The sequence below is a fragment of the Larimichthys crocea genome, chromosome XXII (genome assembly GCF_000972845.2).
Source record: "Larimichthys crocea isolate SSNF chromosome XXII, L_crocea_2.0, whole genome shotgun sequence".
Classification (NCBI taxonomy): domain Eukaryota; kingdom Metazoa; phylum Chordata; class Actinopteri; family Sciaenidae; genus Larimichthys; species Larimichthys crocea.
Window position 1 is genome coordinate 11,639,289 of NC_040032.1, and position 17,794 is coordinate 11,657,082.

Genomic DNA, 17,794 nt, shown 5'->3' on the forward strand with positions numbered 1-17,794 from the left:
TCAAGGACTCTCAAAAACAACTCGGATGAGATGTTCAAACATGCAATAAATAAAAAAATTCCATTCACTTCTATTTGCATCTTTACAAAATACTAAAACAGCCACTGAACATATATTTTATCAGTTTGGGTAATTTCTGAGCATAAACACTGAAATCATTTTTTTTTTTTTTACAATTTCACTGTGACCCGTGAACGCAGCACGTCACTCTGCGCGTGGGCTGAGCCCGCAGCATCACCGCACTTTGTGAGTTTAACGGGAAAGTTCACTCCCGTGAGTTCAGCTGTGTGTCCACACGGGATAGTTTCACCGGGACACTGTCTGCAGACCTTCAGAGGCGATGCCAGCCTGCGGTGGAGCTGTGCCATAAACCAAAAGGTAAGGGACAGGAATGGACAGGGGGGCGCACAGGTGTGCCGGACATAGGGGCATTTTAGGGGGTCTGATGTGAAGGCTACGCCCTCGAGAATCAGCTGTAGTTTTGATTGAACCTGTGTATCCAATTGGCGACCTAACTAAAGACTTAAATTCACTTTTACGCAGAGAGGGATCATTTAAAGTCTTTGAGGGAGTCAGTTTATTTATATATATTTTTATATATTAGGACTCTACATTTAAAAATAGACTATTGTCCTAATGTATCCAGTCTACAGATAGTTAGGACATGCATATTATTAAGGTATAAGGTCAGTAAAGTAAGTGAAATATCAATTTGGAGTGTCTAATATTTAACAGTTCAATATTGTTGAGAATAAACTATTATATGCAGATAAATTCACATATATGAAGCTATATACAGTCCAGCTATGGTGCTCCTACAGTGAAATAAACATGCAGAGGCTCAGCGTAGACTATAAAGATGACCTGAGTCTACAGGGTGCCAACCCGCTCTGATATGATATCTTATGTACATGTTCAGGCTGTCTGCGTCACAGAATGGCATTTTTGTGGCTTTGATCAGGTTTGATTCCAGACTGTGGAGCCACTTGTGCTTGGAGTTTGTATGCGGGTGCATATAGTTGATATCTGTCTGTGTTTTTAATATAAAGTTGCACATGTGCTGCTTTATATTTACAGTTTTTTCATTCACAACTAGAATGTGGATCACTGGAAGCTGCATTGGCTCCGGCACATCGTGTTACATTTAGTCGACTGCCTTGCACAGCGTGTGTCAATGTTAAAGAGATTTAAACTGATTTGCCTCTTTTAAGTGACGTATATCTTTAGGAGTGTGTGTTCATATTTGTGAGACACTCAGGAAGTCCCATTGATTTTATTCTTAAAGATCACTCTGCTTGACATTTTCTGATGAGAAAGGCTGAACTTCAGAGCTGACATTTAACTGACATCAAAAGCATCATTCATTTAGCAGAGTGGCTGCACCACATGCAGTGTGTCCCCGCTCGTCCATCTCTTGTGTCCGCGGCAGCAGCGGCTGCCCACGGGCGTGTTAAGAGTTGGTGATGTGTGAGACAGGAGGCGTTGACTGCACATACTCCCCCAGTGCCAGTCCATTATATTTGATTACACACACGATAACGCTAATATCACTTTCCAGATATGCGTCCAAAAAGACACTGTGATCACTAATATGATGTTTGCATTTTTCACTCATGCATGCCGATGGAGCATGAACTGTTGTCTGATGTTTCTCATCATTATATTTCGATATGATGAAACATGGCTAAAGCAGCATTAGCTGGCTCCAACTTCTTAAAGCAACTTTTTTTAATCATAAAATAACAGATTTAAAATCATTTTAATTCTACATTCACATGTGATCAGGTAAATGTTGAATGGTGTTCCTGCACTATGTATCTTTGTGCTACTATTTCACAGATTTTTATAAAAAGCTGGATCATATTTTATGGAGAAAATTTGAATGATTTCCTCCAGCTGCTGCGCTTCAACTCTCTCTGAGTATCTTGACGGACAGTGAAGTAAACTGCTGCGAAGTACAGCTGCTGTTAGGTTATGTTCGCTCAGTTAGTTAGCTGCGACCACTGGGAGAGGAGATATTAAGGTCTGCTGATGGGCAATGTACCTTGGCACAGCAGCCTCTATGACAAAAAAAAAAAAAAGGACGTTGATGGAGGATGCTAAAAAGAGAAAATGAGAGACTGAGTAAGCAAGAAGCCGCCGAAAATCTGGGACAGACTTTTAAGTGGATGGTGAGAGCTCGCCGGGCCGGGCCGGGCTGACTGCTGTTGGACTAGTGCCTAACATCAGCTGGCTGCTTTGTCTTGTGTTGTTGACCTTGCCTGGTAGCAAAGGTTGTAAGCTTGGTAGTTTTTGATCATAAGTAATGCAACCATAACAAATACACGTGTACAGCTGTCCATATTTACCACAGTGGGACCACACTCTGAATCTAGGGGCCAATTTCTATGCAGTGTTACTATAAATGCGACTATTTCCTCTTTTCTTTTTATCATTCTAAATTTAATGTCCATATATGAGTCCTAAATTGTGATGCAAATTCTTAAACAAGAAAATAACCTGCAGATATTTCCACATTTCTTTAGTTGCAGCCTTATTTACAATACTTCAGATCATATTGTTTTTGGTGCACGGTTGCAATAGTATGAGATTTTCATGGTGTCATCAGTTACAATGAGCCTTAAAGGAATAAAAAATGATTTTTGGGTTGAAAATTCTTTATTATTGTTTCAGAAAATTAATTATATCCTTTTTAATAACTAATAAAGTAGAATTCAAATGTCTGGATATTATCACTCTACTGTGGTGGCATCTTAGCACAAAGAAGATGCATGTGGCTTTTCCATCGAGTAGTAAAGCTTCCTGGCAAAGTTTCGCTGAGGGCAAACTTCTCCCATGCGCAAGGAAGACAATATGTGTTGCGGTCCAGAAGCTAAATCCAAGCAGTTCACCACTAAAGCTCACTGACACTTATCCTGAAATGCAACCTCCCCCCCCACGTATGCGACGGCTCAGGTAAACCAATGCTGCAGCATTGTATGTGGGTACCGAGATGCGCGCCATCGCAGGTGCCTCAGGACAAAGGGCCATACTACACCTCACGTTTCTCTCACATTTCCCCCTATGATCGGTCAGTACAGCTATAGAGTTGATCAGACTTTCCTCCCTTCAACCTCTTTCGGTGAATCAGATTACTGGACCTCATCTTGTCATTGATTTATAATGCGACTATAAATACCGAAACGAAGGCCAAAATATATTCGGATCAGAGCAATTATGTAGCTCCGTGTCCAAGCTGTCAGTCACACTTTTGTTGCATTCCTGCTTGCCTGCAGTCATTATATAAGTGTAGCTTGAAGTTACAGCAGTGTACATGCTGTAATGGATAGTATTTACCAACCTCTCTGTGAGTGTGTGTGCATGAGTGATTGGGAGAGGAGAATTAGTGCCTGTGGGGTCTGTTTTGTTTTCAGTGCCTCCCTAGTCTATTGTGTTGTCCAGGCCTGCTGGCTGCCTCTGCACATTTCGTTGATCCAAACTAGATTATCACCCTGAATCCAACGCGGGCCAATATGATGAATAAACGGCACCACAAAAAAAGTGTCAAATGGAAATATCGGTTAGTGGTTTGTTGACTTTTCCTTTGCCGTTGTTATTCTTTAGGTTGCGTGTCATCCAGTTAATGAATGTTATGAGCGATATGTTAACTTAGACTGGGTAATAAGTAGAGATTCTCTCCTCAATGAGTCACATCGTAGAAAGAAAACATTTCAAAGATTAGTGATGTATAGTGGTAGCAGCGTTGTTTGTCCAACATGTCACTATTGTCATATCACTCTTCACAGCCAGCAGTGTGTCTGTATATTCTGTCTTTTATTGATGTTTCTAACAGTATCCTGAATATTGCATAACTAGTATCTCTGTCTGGGTTCATACTGAAGTTGAGAATGCTGTTCCTTCTAAGGTGACAGAGGCTAGGCAGGGTGTCTCAGCCAGGTAATGGAAACCTCAGGAGCTGCTGTCTGCTGGCTGTCAGTGGTTTGTCTACCAACCCCTTTCTGTCGGCCTCACCTCTGGCCCCATGTGGCCTCTCACTGTCCACGTGCCTCTTCCTTTACAGTAAGCGTGCCTCAGGGACGGGGCGGACAAATTACAGAAAAAGGAAACGTGTAACGTTCTTAGAAGAGGCCGAGCGATTGGAGGGGGAGAAAGGAGAGACGAGAATGGCTTAGAGATGTTAAATGGATTGTTCACCTCTGAGTCAAACTGATTAGAGAGGAGAGACACTGAACGCCTCAACTTCCCATGAGGTCTCAAGGGGCGTCTTCTGAAAGCTCACTGTGTAACACTTATTTTCAAATCACCATTAGAGTAGCAGTATCACTGACGCTCAGAGGCTTTTTGCCAGGCTACAATTGTAAAAAAAAGAATTTGTTTTTGATAATTTGCCTCATTAAATTAAGGTTTAATTAAAAAATAGTTGGTGGTATGACAATATACATCTCGTGTGCATTTTAATTAATCTCCATATTTGATTACTTCCATTAAAACATACTAATGTTAAGTGGAGTTGGGAGATTCTGTGTGATGGTAGTTTGTACTCCAGCTCAACAAACGCCGTCAGCTCGTGGAAGCCTTCTTCTTCCAGAAAACTTATGGAGAGCATCTACAGTCACCATTTTTTACGATGAGCCGGCTAATCTTCTCTTCTCTTAAATGAGGTGATGAGAGTTGAGAGCTTGTTACCGTCTTCATTGTTTTCTCCTCTCCTGTACTTAAAGGTCCTGGACCTTCAGTTTAATGTTACATAGCTGACGCTGCACGTTCTGATGCTTCTAACATCACTCATAGTCACCATTCTGCCTGTAACATTACATCGAGTGATGCAGCGAGCGACTAAAAGCTTTACCTATAATACCTTTTGTGTATCACGCCGACTGTTTTATCGCAGTATTGACTTCACATTGCATTAAAGATCCAGTGTCTAGGATATAAGGGGATTTAGAATATGGACAAAATGAAGTATAATACCACATTTGCAGTGATTGTTCGACTTCGTAGTGATTCCTGCGAATATCATCGTGGCAGACGCTTGAAATTTCACCACCGCACATAATGAGGTCAGAGAAATGGAGCTGAACTGTGCTAACTGAAAGTAGATCACCATACTTGAGGAACCGAGGAATTGAACAGCGGGGCAGCGTGCCAGCCGTGCTGTAAACTAAACCTTCTGCTCAGTCGAGCTTGCACTGCCGCTGTCCAGATTGATGGTAATTTTGACCCAGTGGATACAAAGGGAATAGACTGTGCACCACTTGGGTTAGCTTTCCCCCCTCTGGTACACGGGGTTCTCAAAAACTAATTAGTCCCACGCTGGTACTGATCGAGCCAGTGGAGTTAATTTAAAGACTAGAGTTACTTAAGATATGGTAAAGCACTATGAGAGCGATGACCGCTGAAGTTTACCTTTGTATATGGGTCACTTTTTGAGAGCTTTAAGTAAAAAAAAAAGACCTATCTGTTTATCAGGACACGGTGTAAATCACTGAGAGGTGAAGCCGAGCACACCGGATGCCACGGCTGCCAGAAGCCAAATCCGAGAAGAGAACGTCCTTGGCACGGCATGCGCTGTTGTAAAACTGCAAACAGGCCACCGTGAGATAATTACGCTCCCTTTATTTGATTATAGCAGATAAAAAATAACAGAGCCAGGGACTTAATTATGAAAAAGAAAATCCCTAAAATTAATAAAAAGAATAATAAATAATATTTTTTATTAGTTTTCATCAACAACATGTACATTTTTCTCTATCCAGCTGTAGACAACATTTGTACACGTTATAGTGAAATTTAAGTTATAAGACATAAAACATAAAAACAACAAACATCCACTCTAAATTAACTAAATGAATCATAGTAATCAAACATTTATAAATATACATGTACACATACGAATGAGTAATCGTACACTTAGTGTGAAATGTGTATAAAAAGCGGTATAAGAGGAGAAAATGTAACATATTTATTCCTTCATTGAACTATTCTAACTCATTTATGTATTTAATTTTTTAAACATGTACATTTGTTACTTTATTTATTTATTGCAGGATTTATTTCATCGCCATTATTTGTTTAATATATTTAACAAACTGCTGCGTGAAACACACTATACAACTCAATGTGGAATTTTGACTAAACAATCAGGATGGAGCGATTATTTTTATGAAAGCCACAGTAAAAACAACATGTGAAGGGAACAGGATGCAAAAAAAACAACAATCTGATGTGCACACCTCCTGACTGACTCACTTCTTCCATTCGACTAACGTGTGTCTGTGGTGTGTGTGTGTTTGTGGGTGTGTGTGTGTGTGTGTGTGTGTGGGTGTGTGTGTGTGTGTGTTTGTGTGTGTGACATGTTTTTATAACTTTGTTTAAACATTTGCAGAGGTTTTGCCGTGTGGAAAAATTTGTGTAATGAAAACAACTTAACTAGATAACTCTTTAACAAGCCAAACTCAGGTTTGCATATACTTATTTTCCGCAGATGATGGTTTACACACACATAAAAATCATCAAATATTTCATATTTTTTATTTTTAATCTGTTAATTAAATAAGAGTTTCCTCCAATTTGACAGACTTAGATGAGAAAAACTGAAGTATAATATCTGTTGGCACATTTGGTGCTGCTGTCTCCGTCTCAGAATATGAGAATATTTCATTTTTTTGTTAAACGATATCTTGTATTTGAGTTGTAATTTTTGTATTTTTTTGTTAAACGATATCTTGTATTTGAGTTGTAATTTTTGTATTTTAAAGTGAAAATCTAATTTAGTTTTATTTTTTTGTGTTTTTAATACTTATTTCTCAAATGACCAGAAGATCCACTGACCCAAAACGTGGGAAATCTTGCATGAAAGCAATAAAAGCTCCACGAGATCCATTCAATGCCACATTAGCAGTGAGGCCCAGTCTGTCTGTATGTCTGTCTGTCTGTCTGTCTGTGTGGCCTGGTGTATTGTCTTACTCTCTGATTCACTGGGTTCATTGACAGGCCTGTAGCATTGAGCCAAATCCGTGTGTTACTTATTAAAGGGATGTATCTCTTTCCTCTCTTTACTTTAACTGCAAATAGAGAGACAGTTAAACAGAGGGGCAGTCTAACTGCCTTGATTTGTGTGTAACTTGAACAGACGTTATTGTGTCATAATGGATGTTTTATACTTTATTGAATCATCTTGCAATATGAAATAAATCCTGCAATCATCAAACACTTATTAAACGACAAGTAACATCTTAGTTATCCAACAATATTGAACACTTATGATACATAGAAACAAACAGTTAGAATTAAGGGCTGCCAGAATCAATACAATACAATATCCCTCTGAGCTGTCTTAACCCAGACTAGTTTAATAGCACCGATATTAATGAGTTGGTAGTAAATCAGCAAAGCTCAGATGTCCTTTTTGGCAAACCCTGAATGATCACCAGACCTACCTGCAGAAATTTAAATGAAAATACAGCAAATAAAAATATATTTGTAATAGGGACAAAGGTCTGTAATACTCTATGTTTTCTGTTACGTTCATAGTTTGGACACAAACACGACTCCAGATGAATGCAGCGTTCATTTTGGCAGCTATTTTAGATTTTTTAGATTTTTTTTTATCTTTGATTGATGATTAAGTCTAGACAACAAAGCATTTTAATCCAGTTTTATTATTCATGAAATTAACACTGGATCTAGGTGATTATGTAAACATTATGTGTGTGCTACCTCAAACACTCATTGCAGGTTTTATTACCATTTATTTGTAGGAAAGAAGTGGCACCAGGCAAGTTATACATACTGCAGACAAACTACACTTGGTTTACGATTATCTAATGTTTAGCCAGTAACAGCTTACACCTTGATTCTTTAGGTAATACTTTATTTGGTGGCATCTTATGGGAGCAGCCAGCGGTAAACTTTTGTACAAAGCTGTGACAGTCACTCGTGTGATGTTTAAATTAACCCCTTTTGCTCGTAGACAGCTGCAATGTGTAATGCTACACTGTCTTCACTGGGTGTTAGTCGTGTTCAGGCTTTGATTGGCTGTCTGTGAAATTTATACATGCTATGTTATTGGTTTACCTGTGCATAGAGCTTACTTTCCTGGAAAGGTGATCTTGGTTAATCTGCATACAGGTTAATGTTCAAGCCCTGCAGTCAGTGTAGTTTCTTCCGGTCGATGATGGGAAGTGTGGTGTGTTTATACAGACACGTCTCAGGTCCTTGCTTCTGAATGAACTGTGAAATTAGAACAAATTCCTGAACTGTCTTTATTTTCTTGTACAAACCAATGCTTAATAATGAATAATTTAGACATTTCTACCGATGGAGCCAAGTGGATTAAATCCCATGTCCAATTTCACACAAACCATTTATCAACAAATAAACCAGACTTCTTGGGGCAACCTGCACTACTCACAGCTGGATGTGCTGCACACAGACATGCAATAAGTAAATAGACACCTTCATTCAAATTCAAATTAAAGGTGTGTATTTACTTCTTGCATGTCTGTTTACTGCCAGTTGGATGCTGCGGTACCTGGAGGCTGTTATGCATCCATCCAGTTGTAACCACAGCATGCACACACACACTGAAGTCTTCAAAATAGTTGCAGAGGACGTCTGTCCTTGTTGTTGTCGTACATTCAGTGGTGATGCAGTTGAAGATGTTTCAAGAGAAACTCCGCCGACACTGTTCAAGTATCGTAACAAGTAAAACGTTACTTGGAGAGCCCCTTGGCCGAATGATGAGACTCTCCTGATCTATGCGGGACAAGCCCTTATATACGATGGAGGTCATGCTTCCAAGACATGCAAACAAAATGAACAATATCATATAACTCGTGTCAGAGGGAAAAAGAAAGAAGATAGGCCCCTTTTTCAGGATACCCCAACATATGGCCTTAACCTTTGACCTGATCTTTCCCCTGAAACTGATGTTTTTTTTGATACCCCTATCCAAATAACCTCAAGGTCAGGATGGTTCAAAAGAACAGCTGACGAGCAAAATAACTATCTTAATGTAAACTATATGTATATAATAATACTAACATTAGTATGTAACTATGCATCTATGTGCAGACACCTCATTGTCCTGCCCTACATCTCTCAGCAAGTTTTCAACACTACCCATGATCTCTCTAAACAAGGATCATCATGTCATCTGTGGTTTGCTACAACTGGTAGAGTTAGGGTTAGGATGACCCCTAAAATGGTCAGTGGACATAGATATTTTGCCTCCTGCTCTGATTAAAAATGAGAACAACCGTTAACACAACATGCCAAACTGTTGGTGATACGCCTCAATCTCAGAACACCAGTGACTAAACAAAAAAAAAAGCAGCTCCATCACAGCACAAGTGTCATATACTCGATCAGTGGAGGATCGGATCACCCCGGTAAGGCAAGACACTGCCAAGGTGACAGCATTGGAAACTGTTAAGTGTGTTCGGAGAAATGCTACATTTGTTTCCAAAGAGGCAGGTTTTGGTAGTGTTATCTGGTGACAGTCAGCTCGCATGCAATCGAGTGCAGAGTTCAGTTCGATTTAGCGCCAGGGCCTACTGCATGTCGATTTGACCCACAAATGATCAGACGCGGTCAAACGACTTCATTTTCTTCACCACGGCCTCTAAAATAGACGCCCGTGCACCACAACTCATGCATCATTGTCCGGTTCCAGTTCTGACTGCAGCAGCTATGTTTAAATGCCACAAAGAGTTGCACGATTCAAGTTGAAAAGTCGTTGCACTGATGGCAACAAAAGGCCAAGAACTGGTTGCCTATTTCACAGATAAGTTGCTCATGGCATGACCCTGTAAGAAAACTTGAGGCAACAGAAATCTGTCCATCATGTCAGCGACTCTTCCTGTCAAGCGGCCCAGTCATATTACAAAGGCATGATTAATTTGAACTGGTGCAGTGAGATTACCAGTAACCATTTACCATTACCAGCGCTCTGCTTGTCAAAAGAAGCATCCCTCATCCGACAGTACCCCGCTGAGCGTGCAGGCAGGAAATATTAAACTGTCAAAGGTGTTAACTCCCTTTTTTGTTGACATTCCTATCAGTGTAAGATAACCCCAGGCAATCACTTATCGATGGTGCTGACAGATAACGGACGTGTCAGAGGCAGTAAGGGGAGATGAGCTCGCACAGCTCACTGTTCCTGTGCGCTAAGAGGACGGCAGACCTGTCAACAAACCCACGACCCTCTTTCCCCAGACATAAGAAAGACTTGACACCGAACATGAACATGCGTGACCTTTTAAAGCTTTTTCATCCAGTTTTGAAGCGATAGTTAGACAGTGCCAAGTGAAGCAAAATCCAAAAGAGCTGACTCGAATCACAGTCAGCGCAGAGGAACTCTCTGATCTCATTAGGCGTGGCAGTAATCTGGCCATTTATCTCCCTATTCACTCAATCTCTCTTGTGGAGAGACGAGGAAGTACTCTCTTTCATAACTGGCTGATAAATCCACCCGGCTCCTCTGCTGAGTGATGTTTACAGCGCTGCTTGTAGGTGACATGAAAGGAAGAGATATCCTGCTATATTTAGGGTGAATGCATTAATCAATAATGCATCCAGCTCTTCCAGCACTGGCTTCTTGATTATCTAGCACTCAATTGTTGCCCTTTGTGGCTCCGCTGCGTTCTATAGATTAGATCTATAGATCACCTGCGAGGAAATGCATTTACAGTACAGAACAAATCTGCATTTTGATGTTAAGTGCACGCTTTTATGGCTTTTATTGAATAGAGGATTTTAGGAAAGTCTGTTTACTGTAGTCCAGGTGTGTAACTGTAAAAATGAACCATTTGGTCAGTTTTTTAAGTGATGTCTTGCAAATATGTTGGTGCATATTGCTGGTTTTATGTGAAAGTTTTGACTGTTATGGTCAAAATAAGGCTGTTGCATTCATTAGAGAGCAGAAATATTAGAATATTTTAATGGCGGCAACATCCTGATTTCACAGGAGGATGTATCCCACTGTCACGAGCATCACTCTGTTATTTCTGCACCACTGTTGTCCAAATATGAATGTTGACAAAGTTATTTTTGGTGAGCTCTGCCCTCGCCCCCCCTCCTCAGCACCCACTGGTGTAAGGTGGCCCTCTGTCTGAGGTCGTGGTAACCATAGCAGGCCTTGGAAAGTGAAATGCGATGCGGCGGGCCCTCTGGGCTGTGTTTCTGAATCACAACTCCATAATGAGCTGGCAGAGCTCGGGCTGCATCAAAGATGCAGCACCCCGGTATCTGTTTCAACTCACGATGCACAATAGTGCAGTGTCAACTGTACAGGGGGAGTGGAGGCGGTGGGCCCATGAGGATCACAGAGAGAGAGAGACCGAAAGCTTTCTAGCAAGCTGCTGTACTCACACCCAAACATCCTGACATGAGCTCACACTGTAATCTGCCTGCCTCACTCCAGCATGCGTCTGCTCTGCTGATGTCGACGCCTAATCCTTCTTTGAATCCATGTGAAATGATGAATCCTAAAACATCTAAGCTGTGCTGTGTTCATGTCTTGGCAGTGATTCGTAATAAAGTCAGAATCCCGTATCGCAGTATGAATTTATGACAGGAAATGATGTCAGTAAGATTTGTTTCAGAAAGCTGGCGAATGCTCTGTAACATCACAACTCGGCGACCAGTCATAAGACCTGTAATGGCCAATAAATAAGTTATGGTAGCACACACAAGAGTTACTCATGCAGCTTACCAGTGACGGGTGTTAAGGAGTGACAGTGAGATTAAGGTTAGCTTAAGTGGTAATGATTTAGATAATAAGGAAAGTAGGTAATTAATAGCACTAATAAATGATTTAAATTGTGTCAGATTGCAGGAATTAGTTGGTGCATTAGAACATTTACAAAATCCACTTCTCTGTCCAGATATCAAGTCTTTCTGCTGAAACTTTCCGATCGATTCTCAATCAAGACTTTGACTTTTCAGAAGTTTACAACTTTGTTCTGAAGTCGTATGAACATGTTGATACGGCGCTGCAGGCCAATAAAACACTACCTGAGCCGTAAATTAGCGCCCAGTCACTCTTACCACCAGGGTTCAGTGATTAGTGTCACTGAATGATAACCGCAGGATCTGCATGGCTTAACGAGCTGGCTTTAGTTTCTCTGAAGTCATTTTGATATTCTGTTAAGATTACTCTGTCGGGTCAGTTTACTTTTAACTGCTAACAACGGGCCTTTGTGTCGGTGGCTATAGTTCAAGAACAAAACAACCTGCATCCTGGATAACTGTGCAGCACGGCCTCGAAAACATCCCTGAATCAGTATGTGGCTCTGTGTTACACACACGGCACGGAAATGCATGCACATTTACTTAAACTCAAATTATTCACCAAACTGATAGAAACCAAAGAGAAACAATGCAGCAGCTTCAGTTTTACAGGATGTTGTTTTACAGCCACATCGCTGAGTTTGAAGGGGTGCAAATCTAAAAATAATTCACACTCACATTGATTCTTAGTAAAAAAAAAAAGCTTCACACAAATGGCTCTCATAGGTAAATAGCACTTCTACAGCAGCGTTTGTTAAATGTGAGATAAGCTACTGTCTGATGACGTGACGTTATGTAATGCCTTTTTACACTTTTTGATAGATCACATGAAACTATTGTTTCACTTCCGACAATAGTGTGATTTAAAGGTGCAATGTTTCAGATTTAGGTGGCTCTATTTACAAAATATGTCAGAACTAGAAACATAATATTCATAACTAGGCTTCACTTGTGTATAATCAACCTTGAATTGAGCCTTTAATATCTACACACACTGTGGGTCTTCTTTGAGTTTAAGTGTGCACGCAGTGTGTGTAACACAGAGCCACATACTGATTCAGGGATGTTTTCGAGGCCGTGCTGCACAGTTATCCAGGATGCAGGTTGTTTTGTTCTTGAACTATAGCCACCGACACAAAGGCCTGTTGTAGCAGTTAAAAGTAAACTGACCCGACAGAGTAATCTTAACAGAATATCAAATGATTCAGAAAAACTAAAGCCAGCCGTTAAGCCAGGCAGATCCTGCGGTTATCATCAGTGACACTAATCACTGACCCTGGTGGTAAGAGTGATGGGCGCTAATTTACGGCTCAGGTAGTGTTTTATTGGCCTGCAGCGCCGTATCACATGTTCATACGACTTCAGAACAAAGTTGTAAACTTCTGAAAAGTCAAAGTCTTGATTGAGAATCGATCGAAGTTTCAGCAGAAAGACTTGATATCTGGACAGAGAAGTGGATTTGGTAAATGTTCTAATGCACAACTAATTCCTGCAACCTGACACAATTTAAATCATTAATTACCTACTTTCCTTATTATCTAAATCATTACCACTTAAGCACCTTAACTCACTGTCACTCCTTGACACCCATCACTGGTAAGCTGCATGAGTAACTCTTGTGTGTGTGCTACCATAACTTATTTAGTGTCCATTACAGGTCTTATGACTGGTCGCCGAGTTGTGATGTTACAGAGCATTCGCCAGCTTTCAAAACAAATCTACTGACATCATTTCCTGTCATAAATTCATACTGCGATACGGGATTCTGACTTTATTACGAATCACTGCCAAGACAAAACACAGCCAGCTAGATGTTTTAGGAATCCACATTTCACATGGATTCAAAGAAGGATTAAGCGCCAACATCAGCAGAGCGAGACGGATGCTGGAGTGAGGCAGGCAGATTACAGTGTGAGCTCATGTCAGGATGTTTGGGTGTGAGTACAGCAGCTTGCTAGAAAGCTTTCGGTCTCTCTCCTCTCTCTGTGATCCTCATGGCCACCGCCTCCACTCCCCGGTACAGTTGACACTGCACTATGTGCATCGTGAGTTGAAACAGATACCGGGGTGCTGCATCTTTGATGCAGCCCGAGCTCTCGCCAGCTCATTATGGAGTTGTGATTCAGAAACACAGCCCAGAGGCCCGCCGCATCGCATTCACTTTCCAAGGCCTGCTATGGTTACCACGACCTCAGACAGAGGGCCACCTTACACCAGTGGGTGCTGAGAGGGGGGCAGGGCAGAGCTCACCAAAAATAACTTTGTCAACATTCATTTGGACAACAATGGTGCAGAATAAACAGAGTGATGCTCGTGATAGTGGGATCATCCTCTGTGAAATCAGGATGTTGGCAGCATTAAAATATTATAATATTTTCTGTCTCTAATGAATGCAACAGCCTATTTTGACCATAACAGTCAAACTTTCACATAAACCAGCAATATGCACTCATTGCACCAAAATATTGCAAGACATCACTTAAAAAACTGACAATGCTTCATTTTTACAGTTACACACCTGGACTACAGTAAACAGACTTTCCTAAAATCCTCTTTCAATATTAAAAGCCGTAAAAGCGTGCACTTAACATCGAATGCAGATTTGTTCTGTACTGTAAATGCATTTCCTCGCAGGTGATCTATAGATCTAATCTATAGAACGCAGCGGCACACCCAAAGGGCAACAATGAGTGCTAGATAATCAAGAAGCCATGCTGGAAGAGCTGATGCATTATTGATTAATGCATTCACCCTAATATAGCAGATATCTCTTCCTTTCATGTCACCACAAGCAGCGCTGTAAACATCACTCAGCAGAGGAGCCGGGTGGATTTATCAGCCAGTTATGAAAGAGAGTACTCCTCGTCTCTCCACAAGAGAGATTGAGTGAATAGGGAGAAATGCCCAGATTATGCCACGCCTAAGAGATCAGAGAGTTTCCTCGCGCTGACTGTGATTCGAGTCAGCTCTTTTGGATTTGGCTTCACTTGGCACTGTCTAACTATCGCTTCAAACTGGAGAAAAAGCTTTAAAGGGTCACGCGTGTTCATGTTCGGTGTCTGAGGCTAATGAATGTCAAAGTCTTTCTTATGTCTGGGGAAAGGGGGTCGTGGGTTTGTTGACAGGTCTGCCGTCCTCTTAGCGCACGGGAACAGTGAGCCGTGCGAGCTCATCTCCCCTTACTGCCTCTGACACGTCCGTTATCTGTCAGCACCATCGATAAGTGATTGCCTGGGGTTATCTTACACTGATGGAATGTCAACAAAAAAGGGAGTTAACACCTTTGACAGTTTAATATTTCCGCCTGCGCCTCAGCGGGGTACTGTCGGATGAGGGATGCTTCTTTTGACAGCAAGCGCTGGTAATGGTAAATGGTTATTGGTAATCTAACTGCACCAGTTTCAAATCAATCATATTTGTAATATGACTGGGCCGCCTGACAGGTCCTGACATGATGGACAGATTTTGTTGCCCAAGTTGTATTTTCTTACAGGGTCATGCCATACAACTTACTGTGAAATAGGCAACCAGTTCTTGGCCTTCTGTTGCCATCAGTGCAACGACTTTTCAACGTAAACGTGCAACTCTTTGTGGCATTTAAACATAGCTGCTGCAGTCAGAACTGGAACCGGACAATGATGCATGAGTTGTGGTGCACGGGCGTCTATTTAGAGGCCGTGGTGAAGAAAATGAAGTCGTTTGCCAGCGTCTGATCATTTGTGGGTCAAATCGACATGCAGTAGGCCCTGGCGCTAAATCGAACTGAACTCTGACTCGATTGCATGCGAGCTGACTGTCACCAGATAACACACCAAAACCTGCCTCTTTGGAAACAAATGTAGCATTCCCGAACACACTTAACAGTTTCCAATGCTGTACTCGGCAGTGTCTTGCCTTACCGGGGTGATCCGATCCTCCACTGATCGAGTATATGACACTGTGGCTGTGATGGAGCTGCTTTTTTTGTTTAGTCACTGGTGTTCTGAGAGTGAGCGTATCACCAACGGTTTGGCATGTTGTGTTAACGGTTGTTCTCATTTTTAATCAGAGCAGGAGGCGCAAAGGGCAAAAATCCATGTCACTGACATTTTAGGGGTCATCCTCCGTAGACCCAGGACCTGCAAACCACAGATGACATATGATCTTGTTTAGAGAGATCATGGGTAGTGTGAAAACTTGCTGAGAGATGTAGGGCAGGACAATGAGGTGTCTGCACATAGATGCAGTTACATACTAATGTTAGTATTATTATATACATATAGTTTACATTAAGATAGTTATTTTGGTTCGCAGCTGTTCTTTTGAACCATCCTGACTTTGAGGTATTTGGATAGGGGTATCAAAAAACCATCAGGTTGGCACCGTTGACAGGTGATGAGATATTTAGATGTATCAGGGGAAAGATCAGGTCAAAGGTTAGGCCATATGTTGGGGTATCCTGGAAAAGGGCCTATCTTCTCTTTTCCCTCTGACACGAGTTAGATGATATTGTTAATTGTTGTTGTTTGTTTAACCTCCATCGTGTATAAGGGCTTGTCCCGCATAGATCAGAAGAGTCTCATCATTCGGCCAAGGGTAAGACAGTGTCGGCAGAGTTTCTCTTGAAACATCTTCAACTGCATCACCACTGAATGTACGACAACAACAAGGACAGACGTCCTCTGCAACTATTTTGAAGACTTCAGTGTGTGTGTGCATGCTGTGGTTACACTGGATGGATGCATAACAGCCTCCAGGTACCAGCATCCAACTGGAGTACACAGCACAAGAAGTAAATAACACTTTTAATTGAATTTGAATGAAGGTGTCTATTTACTATTGCATGTCTGTGTACAGCACGTCCAGCTGGTGAGTAGTGCAGGTTGCCCCAAGAAGTCTGGTTTATTTGTTTGAATGGTTTGTCTAGTTGTTAAATTTGGAATGGCATGGATTTAATCCACTTGGCTCCATCGGTAGAAATGTCTAAATTATATTATTAAGCATTGGTTTTACAAGAAAATAGAAGACAGTTCAGGAATTTGTTCTAATTTCACAGTTCATCCAGACCAGGACCTGAGACGTGTCTGTGTAAACACCACCACACTCCCATCACCGACCGGAAGAAACTACACTGGACTGCAGGGCTTGAACATAACCTGTATGCAGATTTAACCAAGATCACCTTTCAGGAAAGTAAGCTCTATGCACAGGTAAACCAATAACACAGCATGTATAAATTTCACAGACAGCCACAAAGCCTGAACACGACTAACACCCAGTGAAGACAGTGTAGCATTACTGCAGCTGTCTACGAGCAAAAGGGGTTAATTTAAACTCACACGAGTGACTGTCAACAGCTTTGTACAAAAGTTTACCGCTGGCTGCTCCCACAAAATGCCACCAACTAAAGTATTACCTAAAGAATCAAGGTTAGCTGTTACTGGCTAAACATTATAATTGTAAACCAAGTGTAGTTTGTCTGCAGTATGTATAACTTGCCTGTGCCACTTCTTTTCTACAAATAAATGGTATTAAAACCTGCATTTCATGTCATATAAGAATATAAACGGACTAAAATGCTTTGTTGTCTAGACTTAATCATAAAATCAAAGATAAAAAAAATTCAAAAAAGTAATCTAAAATAGCTGGCCAAAATGAACGTGCTGCATCATCTGGAGTGTGTTTTGTGTCCAAACTATGAACGTAGAAAAACATGTATTCACAGATCTTTGTCCGTTACAAATATATTTTTATTGCTGTATTTTCATTTAAATTTCTGCAGGTAGGTCTGTGATCATTCAGGGTTTGCCAAGGACATCTGAGCTTTGCTGATTTACTACCAACTCATTAATATCGGTGCTATTAAACTAGTCTGAGTTAAGCAGCTCAGAGGAATATGTATGTATTGATCTGGCAGCCCTAATTCTAACTGTTTGTTTCTATGTATCATAAGTGTTCAATATATTGTTGGATAATAGATGTTACTAGTCGTTTAAAGTGTTTGATGATTGCAGGATTTATT

The 17,794-nt window shown here is 41.0% G+C and overlaps 1 protein-coding gene and 1 pseudogene across 2 annotated transcripts in view; one reads left to right on the top strand and one right to left on the bottom strand.

Annotated features, from left to right (window-relative positions):
• The first annotated feature begins 231 nt into the window (after positions 1-231).
• slc8a2a (solute carrier family 8 member 2a) overlaps positions 232-17,794 on the top strand; it is a 30,344-nt gene continuing 12,781 nt past the window's right edge. For both annotated transcript variants that reach the window (XM_010746732.3, XM_027273227.1), the window contains exon 1: positions 232-378. The gene's annotated coding sequence lies outside the window, so the exon portion shown is untranslated. The remainder of the gene's footprint in view (positions 379-17,794) is intronic.
• The window catches only part of LOC113744370 (sodium/calcium exchanger 3-like), a 3,740-nt pseudogene continuing 1,835 nt past the window's right edge, over positions 15,890-17,794 (bottom strand).